Source organism: Coregonus clupeaformis, chromosome 25 (genome assembly GCF_020615455.1).
Source record: "Coregonus clupeaformis isolate EN_2021a chromosome 25, ASM2061545v1, whole genome shotgun sequence".
NCBI lineage: Eukaryota > Metazoa > Chordata > Actinopteri > Salmoniformes > Salmonidae > Coregonus > Coregonus clupeaformis.
The window spans coordinates 15,233,170-15,251,380 of record NC_059216.1 but is presented as its reverse complement, the minus strand read 5'-3'; the positions used below and the strand labels follow the sequence as shown (position 1 = coordinate 15,251,380).

The following is an 18,211-nucleotide window of genomic DNA, read 5'->3' as shown; positions in this document are numbered from 1 at the left end:
CCTTAGAGACTATCTGCACCTCAGAGACTATCTGCCCCTTAGAGACTATCAGCACCTTAGAGACTATCAGCCCCTTAGAGACTATCTGCCCCTTAGAGACTATCTGCACCTTAGAGACTATCTGCACCTCAGAGACTATCTGCACCTTAGAGACTATCTGCACCTTAGAGACTATCTGCACCTCAGAGACTATCAGCCCCTTAGAGACTATCTGCACCTCAGAGACTATCTGCACCTCAGAGACTATCTGCACCTCAGAGACTATCTGCACCTCAGAGACTATCTGCACCTTAGAGACTATCTGCACCTTAGAGACTATCTGCACCTCAGAGACTACCTGCACCTCAGAGACTATCTGCACCTCAGAGACTACCTGCACCTCAGAGACTACCTGCACCTCAGAGACTATCTGCACCTCAGAGACTATCTGCACCTCAGAGACTATCTGCACCTCAGAGATTATCTGCTCCTTAGAGACTATCTGCACCTTAGAGACTATCTGCACCTTAGAGACTATCTGCACCTTAGAGACTATCAGCCCCTTAGAGACTATCTGCACCTCAGAGACTATCTGCACCTTAGAGACTATCTGCACCTTAGAGACTATCTGCCCCTTAGAGACTATCTGCACCTTAGAGACTATCTGCACCTTAGAGACTATCTGCACCTTAGAGACTATCTGCACCTCAGAGACTACCTGCACCTCAGAGACTATCTGCACCTCAGAGACTATCTGCACCTTAGAGACTATCTGCACATCAGAGACTATCTGCACCTCAGAGACTACCTGCACCTCAGAGACTACCTGCACCTCAGAGACTATCTGCACCTCAGAGACTATCTGCACTTCAGAGACTATCTGCACCTTAGAGACTATCTGCACTTTAGAGACTATCTGCACCTCAGAGACTATCTGCACCTTAGAGACTATCTGCACCTTAGAGACTATCTGCACCTTAGAGACTATCTGCACCTTAGAGACTATCTGCATTTTAGAGACTATCTGCACTTTAGAGACTATCTGCACTTTAGAGACTATCTGCACTTTAGAGATTATCTGCACCTTAGAGACTATCTGCACCTTAGAGACTATCTGCACCTCAGAGACTACCTGCACCTCAGAGACTATCTGCACCTCAGAGACTATCTGCACCTTAGAGACTATCTGCACATCAGAGACTATCTGCACCTCAGAGACTACCTGCACCTCAGAGACTACCTGCACCTCAGAGACTACCTGCACCTCAGAGACTATCTGCACCTCAGAGACTATCTGCACCTCAGAGACTATCTGCACCTTAGAGACTATCTGCACTTTAGAGACTATCTGCACCTCAGAGACTATCTGCACCTTAGAGACTATCTGCACCTTAGAGACTATCTGCACCTTAGAGACTATCTGCACCTTAGAGACTATCTGCATTTTAGAGACTATCTGCACTTTAGAGACTATCTGCACTTTAGAGACTATCTGCACTTTAGAGATTATTTGCACCTCAGAGTATAGGAGTGGACCCTCACGTCGCATCAGTACAAACCCCTTTTACTGGTAGGGGCTTATCAACCCCCTTCAGACCAGGAACCATGGTTGACACCACTGGCCAGAATAAGTCAATGTTGAACTGCCAGGCTTGACCAGCAGTGCCAAGATATGGCCCCTATCAGCCTGCTGTCTAGCTCCAGGCCTATATCATGTACAGCAGTATGTGGACACCTCTTCAAATTTGTGGATTCGGCTATTCCAGCCACACCGTTACTGACAGGTGCATAAAATCGAGCACACAGCCATGCAATCTCCTTAGACAAACATTGGCAGTAGAATGGCCTGTACTGAAGAGCTCAGTGACTTTCAACGTGGCACCGTCATAGGATGCCACCTTCCCAACAAGTCAGTTCATCAAATTTCTGCCCTGCTAGAGCTGCCCCGGTCAACTGTAAGTGCTGTTATTGTGAAGTGGAAACGTCTAGGAGCAACAACGGCTCAGCCGTGAAGTGGTAGGCCACACAAGCTCACAGAACGGGACGGCCGAGTGCTGAAGCGCGTAGGGCTGTTTATCATGGTTCGGGCTAGGCCCCTTAGTTCCAGTGAAGGGAAATCTTAACGCTACAGCATACAATGACATTCTAGACGATTCTGTCCTTCCAACTTTGTGGCAACAGTTTGGAGAAGGCCCTTTCCTGTTTCAGCATGACAATGCCCCCGTGCACAAAGTGAGGTCCATACAGAAATGGTTTGTCGACATCGGTGTGGAAGAACTTGACTGGCCTGCACAGAGCCCTGACCTCATCAAACACCTTTGGGATGAATTGGAACGCCAACTGCGAGCCAGGCCTAATCGCCCAACATCATTGCCCGACCTCACTAATGATCTTGTGGCTGAATGGAAGAAATGTTCCAACATCTAGTGGAAAGCCTTCCCAGAAGAGTGGAGGCTGTTATAGCAGCAAAGGGGGGACCAACTCCATATTAATGGCCATGATTTTGGAATGAGATGTTAGACGAGCAGGTGTCCACATACTTTTGGTAATGTAGTGTATTCTAAACAAACTGTAAAAGTCCAAGCTAGAATGCGTCTTGCTCCACAATACGACAGGACAATAAAGTCCAGATCCACATACCTCCTCTTGACCACAGGAAATATACCTACTCATTCAACAATGGACCAAGATGTAATCTAAAACACCTTTCCTAACAGCACATCAAACCTGAAGGACTCTTAAAATGTGGGGTTAGTGTAAAGTATGTTGTGTGATACTATTTAGTTTGTTATTACAAGGTATAATATACTTATTACAAGTAACCACACAATGTGTAACCTAATCAAGGCATGTTTGGTACCTACAGACTGCAAACTTAATTTAATTCACTATTGGACTGCTTCTGTGAGTGTATGGTACATGAAGAACATGCTATGTGCACTTATGGACAAATCCCTAATTTCTCCAATTGGCACAAACATGCCAACCCTACAAGAGATTTAGGGGAGGGAATAAAAGAACTGAGGTAGGTTTCACACCTCAGTTCCAGTGAATGTTTTGGCTGTCAGATATGACTGTCTGGATTTACTCTTGCGAGTTGTCCTTTTTCCATTTGAAGCCGAGCTAAGGACTCCAGATCAACCAGCTGATCCCATCTAGCTCTCAGTCATCGACAGCGAACGCTAGCATTTGTCAGTTCGCATCTCTGAGTCTCCAGCCTCCCAGGACTCCCATCTCTGAGTCTCCAGCCTCCCAGGACTCCCATCTCTGAGTCTCCAGCCTCCCAGGACTCCCATCTCTGAGTCTCCAGCCTCCCAGGACTCCCATCTCTGAGTCTCCAGCCTCCCAGGACTCCCATCTCTGAGTCTCCAGCCTCCCAGGACTCCCATCTCTGAGTCTCCAGCCTCCCAGGACTCCCATCTCACCGTCTCCAGCCTCCCAGGACTCCCATCTCACCGTCTCCAGCCTCCCAGGACTCCCATCTCACCGTCTCCAGCCTCCCAGGACTCCCATCTCACCGTCAGCTAGTGTGGCCACTGTCATCTGACCAAAGAAGGTCTGGTCACTTCCTGTTGAACACGGAACGAGGGAGAGCTCGGTATGTTGTTTTGGACAGTTTGTTGTTTGAAAGTGTACTGGATCCCGCAACGCAGTTGGCATCAGTTGCTGGGACTGCTAGTCTCTGTCCAGTGATCCTGCCGACCAAGGCCGGGTCTGAGGAGCTAGCTGGCGTAGTAGCTAGCCTAGTTGCTAGCTAGCTGCTTATCAAGCTAGCAGGGTTTTCTTGAGGGCTTGAACGCAGCCCGCGATGCGGTTAGACATTGTAGCTGGGACCGCGGATTGTCCCGGCTTTGTGGCTGTCCAGATCCCTGCTGTGTGGCTGTCCAGATCCCTGCTGTGTGGCTGTCCAGATCCCTGCTGTGTGGCTGTCCAGATCCCTGCTGTGTGGCTGTCCAGATCCCTGCTGTGTGGCTGTCCAGATCCCTGCTGTGTGGCTGTCCAGATCCCTGCTGTGTGGCTGTCCAGATCCCTGCTGTGTGGCTGTCCAGATCCCTGCTGTGTGGCTGTCCAGATCCCTGCTGTGTGGCTGTCCAGATCCCTGCTGTGTGGCTGTCCAGATCCCTGCTGTGTGGCTGTCCAGATCCCTGCTGTGTGGCTGTCTAGATCCCTGCTGTGTGGCTGTCCAGATCCCTGCTGTGTGGCTGTCCAGATCCCTGCTGTGTGGCTGTCCAGATCCCTGCTGTGTGGCTGTCCAGATCCCTGCTGTGTGGCTGTCCAGATCCCTGCTGTGTGGCTGTCCAGATCCCTGCTGTGTGGCTGTCCAGATCCCTGCTGTGTGGCTGTCCAGATCCCTGCTGTTTGCTGTTTTCATTCTTCCCTGTGACCTGCCATGTCTGGAACTGGGAGGAGTAACAGCGTTTTTGTATAAGCACTTTGTGACATCTGCTGATGTAAGAAGGGCTTTATAAATACATTTGATTTGATTTGATCTTAACACTGGCCATCCTACCCAAGCAAGGAAGCACTGGCTACACAAGCAGAGCAGAAAGACCCAAAATCTTGTAGGTAGCCTAATCCCTTCGTGTGCTTGAAAAGTTGTTAATTGCATGACACGTTGTTCCTTCAGGAAGGGCGAAGGGCTGAAGGGCGAAGGGCGAAACATTTAGGAAATGGATTGAAGCCCCGGTATTATAACCAGGAAGGTGGGGGTCTGAGGGCGGGCTCGGCATCCATTGGCCCATTTGGCGCGATTTCAGTTTGCTTCAGGTGAATAGGACCGTTCATTGACCTAGGCCTCATGAGAACAGAACTGCTACTCCTGTACTTATATTAGACAAATAACTAAGGAAGTACTGCCCCTCCCACTCCATACCCCCCGCTACCTCATTACCACTATCACGGTGGGTCTCCTGTAAGAACACCACATTTAAAAGTTGATGCTTACTAAACTCATACACTACAGCACTCCTATTGCTGTCTCTTCCCCCACTCTTAAAGGAAAGCAGAGGTAACAGAGAAATCACCCTGTGATCAGACCCATCATGATCAGACCATCATGATCAGACCCATCATGATCAGACCCATCATGATCAGACCCATCATGATCAGACCCATCATGATCAGACCCATCATGATCAGACCCATCATGATCAGACCCCATCATGATCAGACCCATCATGATCAGACCCATCATGATCAGACCCATCAGACCCATCATGATCAGACCATCATGATCACGTTCTTTCCTTTTGTTGGACCTTTTCCTTTCCTTACTCCTGCAACACGGCCACTCAGACCCCAACCCCCCTCCTGCAACACGGCCACTCAGACCCCAACGTCTCCTCCTGCAACACGGCCACTCAGACCCCAACGGCCCCTCCTGCAACACGGCCAGTCAGACCCCAACGCCCCCTCCTGCAACACGGCCAGTCAGACCCCAACGCCCCCTCCTGCAACACGGCCAGTCAGACCCCAACGGCCCCTCCTGCAACACGGCCACTCAGACCCCAACGCCCCCTCCTGCAACACGGCCACTCAGACCCCAACGCGCCCTCCTGCAACACGGCCACTCAGACCCCAACGCCCCCTCCTGCAACACGGCCACTCAGACCCCAACCCCCCTCCTGCAACACGGCCAGTCAGACCCCAACATCCCCTCCTGTAACACGGCCACTCAGACCCCAACGCCCCCTCCTGCAACACGGCCAGTCAGACCCCAACGTGCCCTCCTGCAACACGGCCACTCAGACCCCAACCCCCTCCTGCAACACGGCCAGTCAGACCCCAACGTGCCCTCCTGCAACACGGCCACTCAGACCCCAACCCCCCTCCTGCAACACGGCCAGTCAGACCCCAACATCCCCTCCTGTAACACGGCCACTCAGACCCCAACCCCCCTCCTGCAACACGGCCACTCAGACCCCAACCCCCCTCCTGCAACATGGCCACTCAGACCAGATCAGAAGCCAACACCCCTCTGACTAACTTCATCCAAACCCACTGATGTCTTAATATGATGGACTGTCTTGATAAACTACGACAGGAAAAAAATCCTGTATGTCAATCTTCTTACCAAATGAATCCTGCTTAAAATCATCAACCTGTGTAATGTGAACAGAGAACCTGACTGGGACTCACCCTGAGATGATAGATCTACATTGATGGAGATATCCTGTATCAAACTCTTCCTCCATTCCTCCATCCTCATCAGGCAGCTCCATGGAATCGCAGCCCTCCGGCTCCCCCCATTGACTCCAACTCCTCCCCATCATCACCCTGTGTGTCTGTAATTACACTGGCCACTAAACAACTTCTACACTATTACTACAATACTACTACTACTACTACTACTACTACACTACTACTATCACTACTACTACTACACTACTACTACTACAACACTACTACTACTACTACAACACTACTACACTACTACTACACTACCTCTACTACTACACTACTACTACTACTGCACTACTACTACTACTACACTACTACTACTACTACACCACTACTACTACTACTACTACTACTACTACTACTACTAAACTGCTACCAGTAACAGCGTAACCTACGTTGCTAGCTACCATGACATTGACTAAAGCCGGTGGGAGTACCGTTGAGGACAGTGGTGTCTCTCTATCACACGTGAAGGATCTTTTAAACGTTCTACAAGCAGTTGTTACAACAACAAGAAAATAGCTACAAGTTTTTTGTCCAAATACTGGTGGAGTCAACTAATAGAAGAATGGACGACCTGACCAGAGAGGTCCAGGACCTGAAGAACAGTTTGACCAGAGAGGTCCAGGACCTGAAGAACAGTTTGACCAGAGAGGTCCAGGACCTGAAGAACAGTTTGACCAGAGAGGTCCAGGACCTGAAGAACAGTTTGACCAGAGAGGTCCAGGACCTGAAGAACAGTTTGACCAGAGAGGTCCAGGACCTGAAGAACAGTTTGACCAGAGAGGTCCAGGACCTGAAGAACAGTTTGACCAGAGAGGTCCAGGACCTGAAGAACAGTTTGACCAGAGAGGTCCAGGACCTGAAGAACAGTTTGCAGTTCTCCCAGGGTCAGCTCGATGAGTTGAAACAGGAGAACGGCAAGATGACAGCAATCTGTAAGTCATTGAGAGAGGACATCAGTTCTGTGTGTGAATCCATGATAACAATGAGGGACAATCAAGGCTGAACAACATGGTTGTGGACGGAATTGCAGAATCTCCACATGAGACCTGGACGGAGTCTGAGGACAAAGTGAGGGAAATGATCTCTAAGAAATTGAAGATGGACCACAGGAAGGTTCAGGTGGAGAGGGCCCACAGAACTGGAAAACCCACCACTGGCCCAGGTGACAGGCTCAGGCCGATAGTGGTCAAGTTCCTGAGGTTCAAGGACAAGGTAGCTGTTCCGGAAAGAGCCAAGAACTTGAGAGGAACCCCACAACACAGACACACACACACACCAACTGATTAATGGACTGCTGAATGTATGTTTTTTTCTCTTGCTTTGCTTCCTCTTTCCAGTATTATGTCTATCTCTGATAAGCTGCCCAGGAAAGGGCTGAAAATAGCCCATATTAATATATGTAGCCTTAGAAATAAGGTTCATGAAATCAATAACTTGCTAACATCAGATAACATTCATACTGTAAATTAGCCATTTCTGAGACTCACTTAGATAATTCATTGGATGATACAGCAGTAGCAATACAAGGTTATAACATCTATAGAAGAGACATAAATGCTTATGGGGGAGGTGTTGCTGTATATATTCAGAGCCATATCCCTGTAATGCTTAGAGAAGATCTTATGTCAAGTGTTATTGAAGTGTTGTGGTTGCAGGCTCACCTGGCACATCTAAAGCCTTTTCTTTTGGGGTGTTGCTATAGGCCACCAAGTGCTAACAGTCAGTATCTAAATAATATGTGTGAAATGCTTGGTAGTGTATGTGATGTAAACAGAGAGGTCTACTTTCTTGGGGACCTGAATATTGACTGGTTTTCATCAAGCTGTCTGCTCAAGAGGAAGCTTCTCACTGTAACCAGTGCCTGTAATCTGGTTCAGGTTATTAATCAACCTACCAGGGTGTTTACAAACACTACAGGAACAAGATCATCCACATGTATCGATCACATTTTTACTAATACTGTAGAACTTTGTTCTGAAGCTGTATCCGTACCCATTGGATGCAGTGATCACAATATAGTGGCTATATCCAGGAAAGACAAAGTTCCAACAGCTGGGCCTAAAATACTATATAAAAATATATTTTGCTGTGACTCTTATGTGGATGATGTTAAAATATTTGTTGGTCTGATGTGATTAATAAAGAGCACTGTTAGAACTGTTAAGGCTCCATTGATTGATGAGGAATTTAAAAACTGTATGGTTGAAAGAGATGAGGCAGAAGGAGTGGCTAATAAGTCTGGCTACACATCTGACTGGCTGACTTACTGCAAATTGAAAAATGATGTGACTAAACTCAACAAGAAGAAGAAACTGTATTATGAAGCCAATCTTTGGAGTGCTTTAAATGAAAATATGAGCAGCAAGACAACTCCATCTTTCATCGAATCAGACGGCTTATTCATCACAAAACCATTTGATGTTGAAAATTATTGTAATTATTACTTAATTGGCAAAGTGGGCAAATTTAGGCAGGAAATGCCAACAATGAACAGTGAACCATCGAATTCATGCATAAAAAAACCAATAATGAAAGAAAAGCATTGCAAGTTTGAATTTTGTAAAGTTAGTGTGGGAGTGGTGGAAAAATGATTGTTATCGGTCAATAATGACAAACCTCCTGGCATTGACAACTTAGATGGAAAGCTACTGAGGATGGTAGCTGACTCTATAGCCACTCCTATCTGTCATATCTTTAATCAGAGCCTAGAGGAAAGTCTTTGTCCTCAGGCCTGGAGGGAAGACAAAGTAATTCTGCTACTTCTGTACTTTTTCTGTACTAGAACATGAAAAAACGGTTCGGTATTTTTGTTACTTTCGGTAATTCTGTCAAATGTGTCTCTCAGATCAAGCCTGTATATCAGCGCAGCCGACCCCTTATTTAAGCACACATTGCCTGCCCCACTTGCTCACTGCTGGCTCTACCCTGTCATGAGGAACCACTGAACTCACTGGTCTACATCACGTTACCTCCCAACTCACTGGGAGTCTGGGCTGCATCATGTTACCTCCCAACTCACTGGGAGTCTGGTCTGCAGCATGTTACCTCACTGGGAGTCTGGTCTGCATCATGTTACCTCCCAACTCACTGGGAGTCTGGTCTACATCATGTTACCTCCCAACTCACTGGGAGTCTGGTCTACATCATGTTACCTCCCAACTCACTGGGAGTCTGGTCTGCATCATGTTAGTTAACCACTCACTGGGAGTCTGGTCTGCATCATGTTACCTCCCAACTCACTGGGAGTCTGGTCTGCATCATGTTACCTCCCAACTCACTGGGAGTCTGGTCTGCATCATGTTACCTCCCAACTCACTGGGAGTCTGGTCTGCATCATGTTACCTCCCAACTCACTGGGAGTCTGGTCTACATCACGTTACCTCCCAACTCACTGGGAGTCTGGTCTACATCATGTTACCTCCCAACTCACTGGGAGTCTGGTCTGCATCATGTTACCTCCCAACTCACTGGCAGTCTGGTCTGCATCATGTTAGTTAACCACTCACTGGGAGTCTGGTCTGCAGCATGTTAGTTAACCACTCACTGGGAGTCTGGGCTGCATCATGTTACCTCCCAACTCACTGGGAGTCTGGTCCGCATCATGTTACCTCCCAACTCACTGGGAGTCTGGTCTGCATCATGTTACCTCCCAACTCACTGGGAGTCTGGGCTGCATCATGTTACCTCCCAACTCACTGGGAGTCTGGTCCGCATCATGTTACCTCCCAACTCACTGGGAGTCTGGGCTGCAGCATGTTACCTCCCAACTCACTGGGAGTCTGGTCTGCATCATGTTACCTCCCAACTCCCTGGGAGTCTGGTCTGCATCATGTTACCTCCCAACTCACTGGGAGTCTGGTCTGCATCATGTTACCTCCCAACTCACTGGGAGTCTGGTCTGCATCATGTTAGTTAACCACTCATGCTGCACAGAAGTTAACACACTTGAATAATGCGACACGGCGGCACGTAGAAATGTTGAAACTGTTCATTACTGTTCGCAAAAACAATGTCCATACAGGCTAGAACACTTCACAATGCAAGAAGATACCAGTAGCTTCCAGCAATTGTAGGCTAACGGTCCTTGCTATGATAGCTGACAGCTAAAGCTAACATCAATTCACTACCCTAGTACTTTGTTTTTGATAATATGCTAACCATAACGCAAAATATGCTGATTTCAAAGCTGATTGCCACCAAAATCTTTGTTCATTCACTTATTCAGTCTCTCTCTCACGTCTCTCCGAAATATGATCTATTGCCTCAGCAAACTGACTGTGCTCCGAAGGGCCGCCCCCCTCTTGCCTTGACATCATTACTGGTTAAAGAGACAAAGCACATTATTTCTATGCAAATGTTATTGATCATAACAATCAAATAAGTTCCAAATGGAAGGGAAACAGACTGTAGCCCCATGAAATCAGCCAAAAAGCTCAAATACTCCTGCATCCACCTGTATTATGAATAGGTCTAGGCTGCATCTTGATTTACCCAGTTTATCAGTAGAGATTTACCATTCAAATAAATGATTACCATTATGATGTTATGTAGTTAGATTGGTAAAAGGTCAAAACAAAGTCGGATTGATTGTGTGATTGATTCCTTAATGCATACATGACTGTCTCTGACGTAAAACATGTCAAATGTAATGATATTGAACTGTAATGTAATGATATTGAACTGCAATGTAATGATATTGAACTGTAATGTAATGATATTGAACTGTAATGTAATGATGTTGAACTGTAATGTAATGATGTTGAACTGTAATGTAATGATATTGAACTGTAATGTAATGATATTGAACTGTAATGTAATGATATTGAACTGTAATGATGTTGTAATGTAATGATGTTGAACTGTAATGTAATGATGTTGAACTGCAATGTAATGATGTTGAACTGTAATGTAATGATGTTGAACTGTAATGTAATGATGTTGAACTGTAATGTAATGATGTTGAACTGTAATGTAATGATGTTGAACTGTAATGATGTTGAACTGTAATGATGTTGAACTGTAATGTAATGATGTTGTAATGTAATGATGTTGAACTGTAATGTAATGATATTGAACTGTAATGATGTTGAACTGTAATGTAATGATGTTGTAATTTAATGATGTTGAACTGTAATGTAATGATATTGAACTGTAATGATGTTGTAATGTAATGATGTTGAACTGTAATGTAATGAAGTTGAACTGTAATGTAATGATGTTGAACTGTAATGTAATGATGTTGAACTGTAATGTAATGATGTTGAACTGTAATGATGTTGTAATGTAATGATGTTGAACTGTAATGTAATGATGTTGAACTGTAATGTAATGATGTTGAACTGTAATGATGTTGTAATGTAATGATGTTGAACTGTAATGATGTTGAACTGTAATGATGTTGAACTGTAATGTAATGATGTTGTAATGTAATGATGTTGAACTGTAATGTAATGATGTTGAACTGTAATGATGTTGAACTGTAATGTAATGATGTTGTAATGTAATGATGTTGAACTGTAATGTAATGATATTGAACTGTAATGATGTTGTAATGTAATGATGTTGAACTGTAATGTAATGATGTTGAACTGTAATGTAATGATGTTGAACTGTAATGTAATGATGTTGAACTGTAATGTAATGATGTTGAACTGTAATGATGTTGAACTGTAATGATGTTGTAATGTAATGATGTTGAACTGTAATGTAATGATGTTGAACTGTAATGTAATGATGTTGAACTGTAATGTAATGATGTTGAACTGTAATGATGTTGTAATGTAATGATGTTGAACTGTAATGTAATGATGTTGAACTGCAATGTAATGATATTGAACTGTAATGTAATGATATTGAACTGTAATGTAATGATATTGAACTGTAATGTAATGATGTTGAACTGTAATGTAATGATGTTGAACTGTAATGATGTTGTAATGTAATGATGTTGAACTGTAATGTAATGATGTTGAACTGTAATGATGTTGTAATGTAATGATGTTGAACTGTAATGTAATGATGTTGTAATGTAATGATATTGAACTGTAATGTAATGATGTTGAACTGTAATGTAATGATGTTGAACTGTAATGTAATGATGTTGAACTGTAATGATGTTGTAATGTAATGATGTTGAACTGTAATGTAATGATGTTGAACTGTAATGATGTTGTAATGTAATGATGTTGAACTGTAATGTAATGATGTTGAACTGCAATGTAATGATATTGAACTGTAATGTAATGATGTTGAACTGTAATGTAATGATGTTGAACTGTAATGTAATGATGTTGAACTGTAATGTAATGATGTTGAACTGTAATGTAATGATGTTGAACTGTAATGTAATGATATTGAACTGTAATGATGTTGTAATGTAATGATATTGAACTGTAATGATGTTGAACTGCAATGTAATGATATTGAACTGTAATGTAATGATATTGAACTGTAATGTAATGATGTTGAACTGTAATGTAATGATGTTGAACTGTAATGTAATGATGTTGAACTGTAATGATGTTGTAATGTAATGATGTTGAACTGTAATGTAATGATGTTGAACTGTAATGTAATGATATTGAACTGTAATGTAATGATATTGAACTGTAATGATGTTGTAATGTAATGATATTGAACTGTAATGTAATGATGTTGAACTGTAATGATGTTGAACTGTAATGATGTTGTAATGTAATGTAATGATGTTGAACTGTAATGATGTTGTAATGTAATGATATTGAACTGTAATGTAATGATGTTGAACTGTAATGATGTTGAACTGTAATGATGTTGTAATGTAATGTAATGATGTTGAACTGTAATGTAATGATGTTGAACTGTAATGATGTTGAACTGTAATGATGTTGTAATGTAATGATGTTGTAATGTAATGTAATGATGTTGAACTGTAATGTAATGATGTTGAACTGTAATGTAATGATGTTGTAATGTAATGATGTTGAACTGTAATGTAATGATGTTGAACTGTAATGATGTTGAACTGTAATGTAATGATGTTGAACTGTAATGTAATGATGTTGAACTGTAATGTAATGATGTTGAACTGTAATGATGTTGAACTGTAATGATGTTGTAATGTAATGATGTTGTAATGTAATGTAATGTAATGATGTTGAACTGTAATGTAATGATGTTGAACTGTAATGTAATGATGTTGAACTGTAATGTAATGATGTTGAACTGTAATGATGTTGAACTGTAATGATGTTGAACTGTAATGATGTTGTAATGTAATGATGTTGTAATGTAATGTAATGATGTTGAACTGTAATGTAATGATGTTGAACTGTAATGTAATGATGTTGAACTGTAATGATGTTGAACTGTAATGATGTTGTAATGTAATGATGTTGTAATGTAATGTAATGATGTTGAACTGTAATGTAATGATATTGAACTGTAATGTAATGATGTTGAACTGTAATGTAATGATGTTGAACTGTAATGTAATGATGTTGAACTGTAATGTAATGATGTTGAACTGTAATGTAATGATATTGAACTGTAATGTAATGATGTTGAACTGTAATGTAATGATATTGAACTGTAATGTAATGATATTGAACTGTAATGTAATGATATTGAACTGTAATGTAATGATGTTGAACTGTAATGTAATGATGTTGAACTGTAATGATGTTGAACTGTAATGTAATGATGTTGTAATGTAAGGATGTTGAACTGTAATGATGTTGAACTGTAATGTAATGATGTTGAACTGTAATGATGTTGAACTGTAATGTAATGATGTTGAACTGTAATGTAATGATATTGAACTGTAATGTAATGATATTGAACTGTAATGATGTTGTAATGTAATGATGTTGAACTGTAATGTAATGATGTTGAACTGTAATGTAATGATGTTGTAATGTAATGATGTTGAACTGTAATGTAATGATGTTGTAATGTAATGATATTGAACTGTAATGTAATGATGTTGTAATGTAATGATATTGAACTGTAATGTAATGATGTTGTAATGTAATGATGTTGAACTGTAATGTAATGATATTGAACTGTAATGTAATGATATTGAACTGTAATGTAATGATGTTGAACTGTAATGTAATGATGTTGAACTGTAATGTAATGATGTTGAATTGTAATGTAATGATGTTGAACTGTAATGTAATGATGTTGAACTGTAATGTAATGATATTGAACTGTAATGTAATGATGTTGAACTGTAATGTAATGATGTTGAACTGTAATGTAATGATGTTGAACTGTAATGTAATGATGTTGAACTGTAATGTAATGATGTTGAACTGTAATGTAATGATGTTGAACTGTAATGTAATGATGTTGAACTGTAATGTAATGATGTTGAACTGTAATGTAATGATGTTGAACTGTAATGTAATGATGCAGTCTAGTCAGTACGCCACGCGTGACCTGTTAAGTCTAGTCAGTACGCCACGCGTGACCTGTTAAGTCTAGTCAGTACGCCACGCGTGACCTGTTAAGTCTAGTCAGTACGCCACGCGTGACCTGTTAAGTCTAGTCAGTACGCCACGCGTGACCTGTTAAGTCTAGTCAGTACGCCACGCGTGACCTGTTAAGTCTAGTCAGTACGCCACGCGTGACCTGTTAAGTCTAGTCAGTACGCCACACGTGACCTGTTAAGTCTAGTCAGTACGCCACGCGTGACCTGTTAAGTCTAGTCAGTACGCCACGCGTGACCTGTTAAGTCTAGTCAGTACGCCACACGTGACCTGTTAAGTCTAGTCTTGAGTGTGTAAATGTTGCTCCATCCAAATTGAGAATATCATCCTCTAACAATTTGCTGGTAAACAAGCTATTGAATTCATCATTTACTCCTGTATTGATCAGATCATCATTCATCCTGGAACCATTTATTAATTTGACTATTTTTATTATTCAACTTTGACCTGTTGTTGTGTTTCTCTGATACCCTAGAAAGCTCTAGAAAACGCTACCAATTCATGAATCTGATATTAGGCTCATCAGATATACAGTACCTTCAGATAAATCAATTATTACTATTTTTGACTTATAGTGTTATTGTGAAGATAACTCCTAAGTCAGGTCTTCTTAGAAGACAATTTTTGTCCAATAATGGACTGATAACGAATATGAATCATCCTAGAGACGGTCATAATTTATAGTAATAATTTGACCAATATCCCCTAGAGAGACTCTCTGCACTTTAAAGATGATTTGCACTGACTACCCACACACACCAAACCCTCACCCACACACCCAACCCTCACCCACACATCCAACCCTCACCCACACATCCAACCCACACACACCCAACCCTCACCCACACACCCAACCCTCACCCACACACACCAAACCCTCACCCACACACTAAACCCTCACCCACACATCAAACCCTCACCCACACATCCAACCCTCACCCACACACACCAAACCCTCACCCACACACCCAACCCTCACCCACACATCCAACCCTCACCCACACATCCAACCCACACACACCCAACCCTCACCCACACACCCAACCCTCACCCACACACACCCAACCCTCACCCACACACTAAACCCTCACCCACACATCCAACCCTCACCCACACATCCAACCCTCACCCACACATCCAACCCTCACCCACACATCCAACCCTCACCCACACATCCAACCCTCACCCACACACCCAACCCTCACCCACACATCCAACCCTCACCCACACACCCAACCCTCACCCATAAACACACATCCAACCCTCACCCACACACCCAACCCTCACCCACACACCCAACCCTCACCCACACATCCAACCATCACCCACACACCCAACCCTCACCCACACATCCAACCCTCACCCACACATCCAACCCTCACCCACACACCCAACCCTCACCCACACATCCAACCCTCACTCACCCACACACCCAACCCTCACCCACACATCCAACCCTCACCCACACATCCAACCCTCACCCACACATCCAACCCTCACCCTCACCCACACACCCAACCCTCACCCACACACCCAACCCTCACCCACACATCCAACCCTCACCCACACATCCAACCCACACACACCCAACCCTCACCCACACACCCAACCCTCACCCACACATCCAACCCTCACCCACACACCCAACCCTCACCCACACACCCAACCTTCACCCACACATCCAACCCTCACCCACACATCCAACCCTCACCCACACATCCAACCCTCACCCACACACCCAACCCTCACCCACACATACAACCCTCACCCACACATCCAACCCTCACCCACACATCCAACCCTCACCCACACACCCACACACAACCTACACACCCAACCCTCACCCATAAACCCACACATCCATTCCTCACCCATAAACACGCACATCCAACCCTCACCCACACACCCACACACATAAACACACACACCCAGTCAATACTGCTGTTCTATTACACAGTATCTGATGTCTTCCACTGTGTGACCAAGACAATACCCACTTTATGTTGGTAAATCCAGTCCATCACTACTATGCATAATACCGCTGTTATTACACGTTATTATCGACTTGTTACTAATGTTATTGACAACTGTACTGCGTTGTTGAGGAAGCTAGCACACAAGCATTTCACTGCACCTTTCAAACCTGCTGTAAACTGTGTATTTGATGAATATAGTTTGATTTGATTTGATTTACCGGTGGACTACTTTAGACCAGGCCCTATGGCCTATTACAAATAAAAACAGTTTTAATGAATAGTGTCCTGTCCAGGGGGTGTACTGTACATCAAGCTGTCTCACTACAGAAACAGGAGATAGACTAGTGTCCTGTCCAGGGGGTGTACTGTACATCAAGCTGTCTCACTACAGAAACAGGAGATAGACTAGTGTCCTGTCCAGGGGGTGTACTGTACATCAAGCTGTCTCACTACAGAAACAGGAGATAGACTAGTGTCCTGTCCAGGGGGTGTACTGTACATCAAGCTGTCTCACTACAGAAACAGGAGATAGACTAGTGTCCTGTCCAGGGGGTGTACTGTACATCAAGCTGTCTCACTACAGAAACAGGAGATAGACTAGTGTCCTGTCCAGGGGGTGTACTGTACATCAAGCTGTCTCACTACAGAAACAGGAGATAGACTAGTGTCCTGTCCAGGGGGTGTACTGTACATCAAGCTGTCTCACTACAGAAACAAGAGATAGACTAGTGTCCTGTCCAGGGGGTGTACTGGTACATCAAGCTGTCTCACTACAGAAACAGGAGATAGACTAGTGTCCTGTCCAGGGGGTGTACTGTACATCAAGCTGTCTCACTACAGAAACAGGGGATAGACTAGTGTCCTGTTCAGGGGGTGTACTGTACATCAAGCTGTCTCACTACAGAAACAGGAGATAGACTAGTGTCCTGTCCAGGGGGTGTACTGTACATCAAGCTGTCTCACTACAGAAACAGGAGATAGACTAGTGTCCTGTCCAGGGGGTGTACTGTACATCAAGCTGTCTCACTACAGAAACAGGAGATAGACTAGTGTCCTGTCCAGGGGGTTCTGACTCGGCTACCAGGTTAGAGAGGCAGCAGCCACGCGGTGTGAGGCATTTGAATAGCCTGTGCGGAGAGGAGAGAACAGGGATAGACAGAGGCATAGTTGACAGGCTACAGAAAATGGCTACAATAATGCAAAGGAGATCGGAATGAAATGAACTAAACATCTGGGAAATGAGAGAGCGGGGCCTCCCTCACTTACGTTTCACTGAAACACCCAAATATAACTCTCCCAACTTCCACCTCAGAAACTATAATTGTTGTAAACTACAGCGGTACAATGTTTTCTAGGAATAGACTAACTTAGTTTATTCAGCTAGCTAACTTGGTACAGTATTCTTCCGTGAAAATCGTTCAGGGCACCTAGTCATATGACGCCACAGCCAACTAGCATGCCGGACTCCAACAACACGGTTTAGCACCAATACTCGGCCACAACAAACCACCAGTGTGTCAACACGCCAAGCAGATCATTTGTGTCCGTGTCTAACGTTGTGGGTTAGTCCCGACAGCTTGAGCGAGTCCGTTGTCAACT

The 18,211-nt window shown here is 43.8% G+C and overlaps 1 protein-coding gene across 1 annotated transcript in view; it reads left to right on the top strand.

Annotated features, from left to right (window-relative positions):
• Positions 1 to 18,211, top strand: part of slc4a11 (solute carrier family 4 member 11) — a 94,375-nt gene that overhangs the window by 67,188 nt on the left and 8,976 nt on the right. The gene's annotated exons all lie outside the window — the stretch shown is intronic.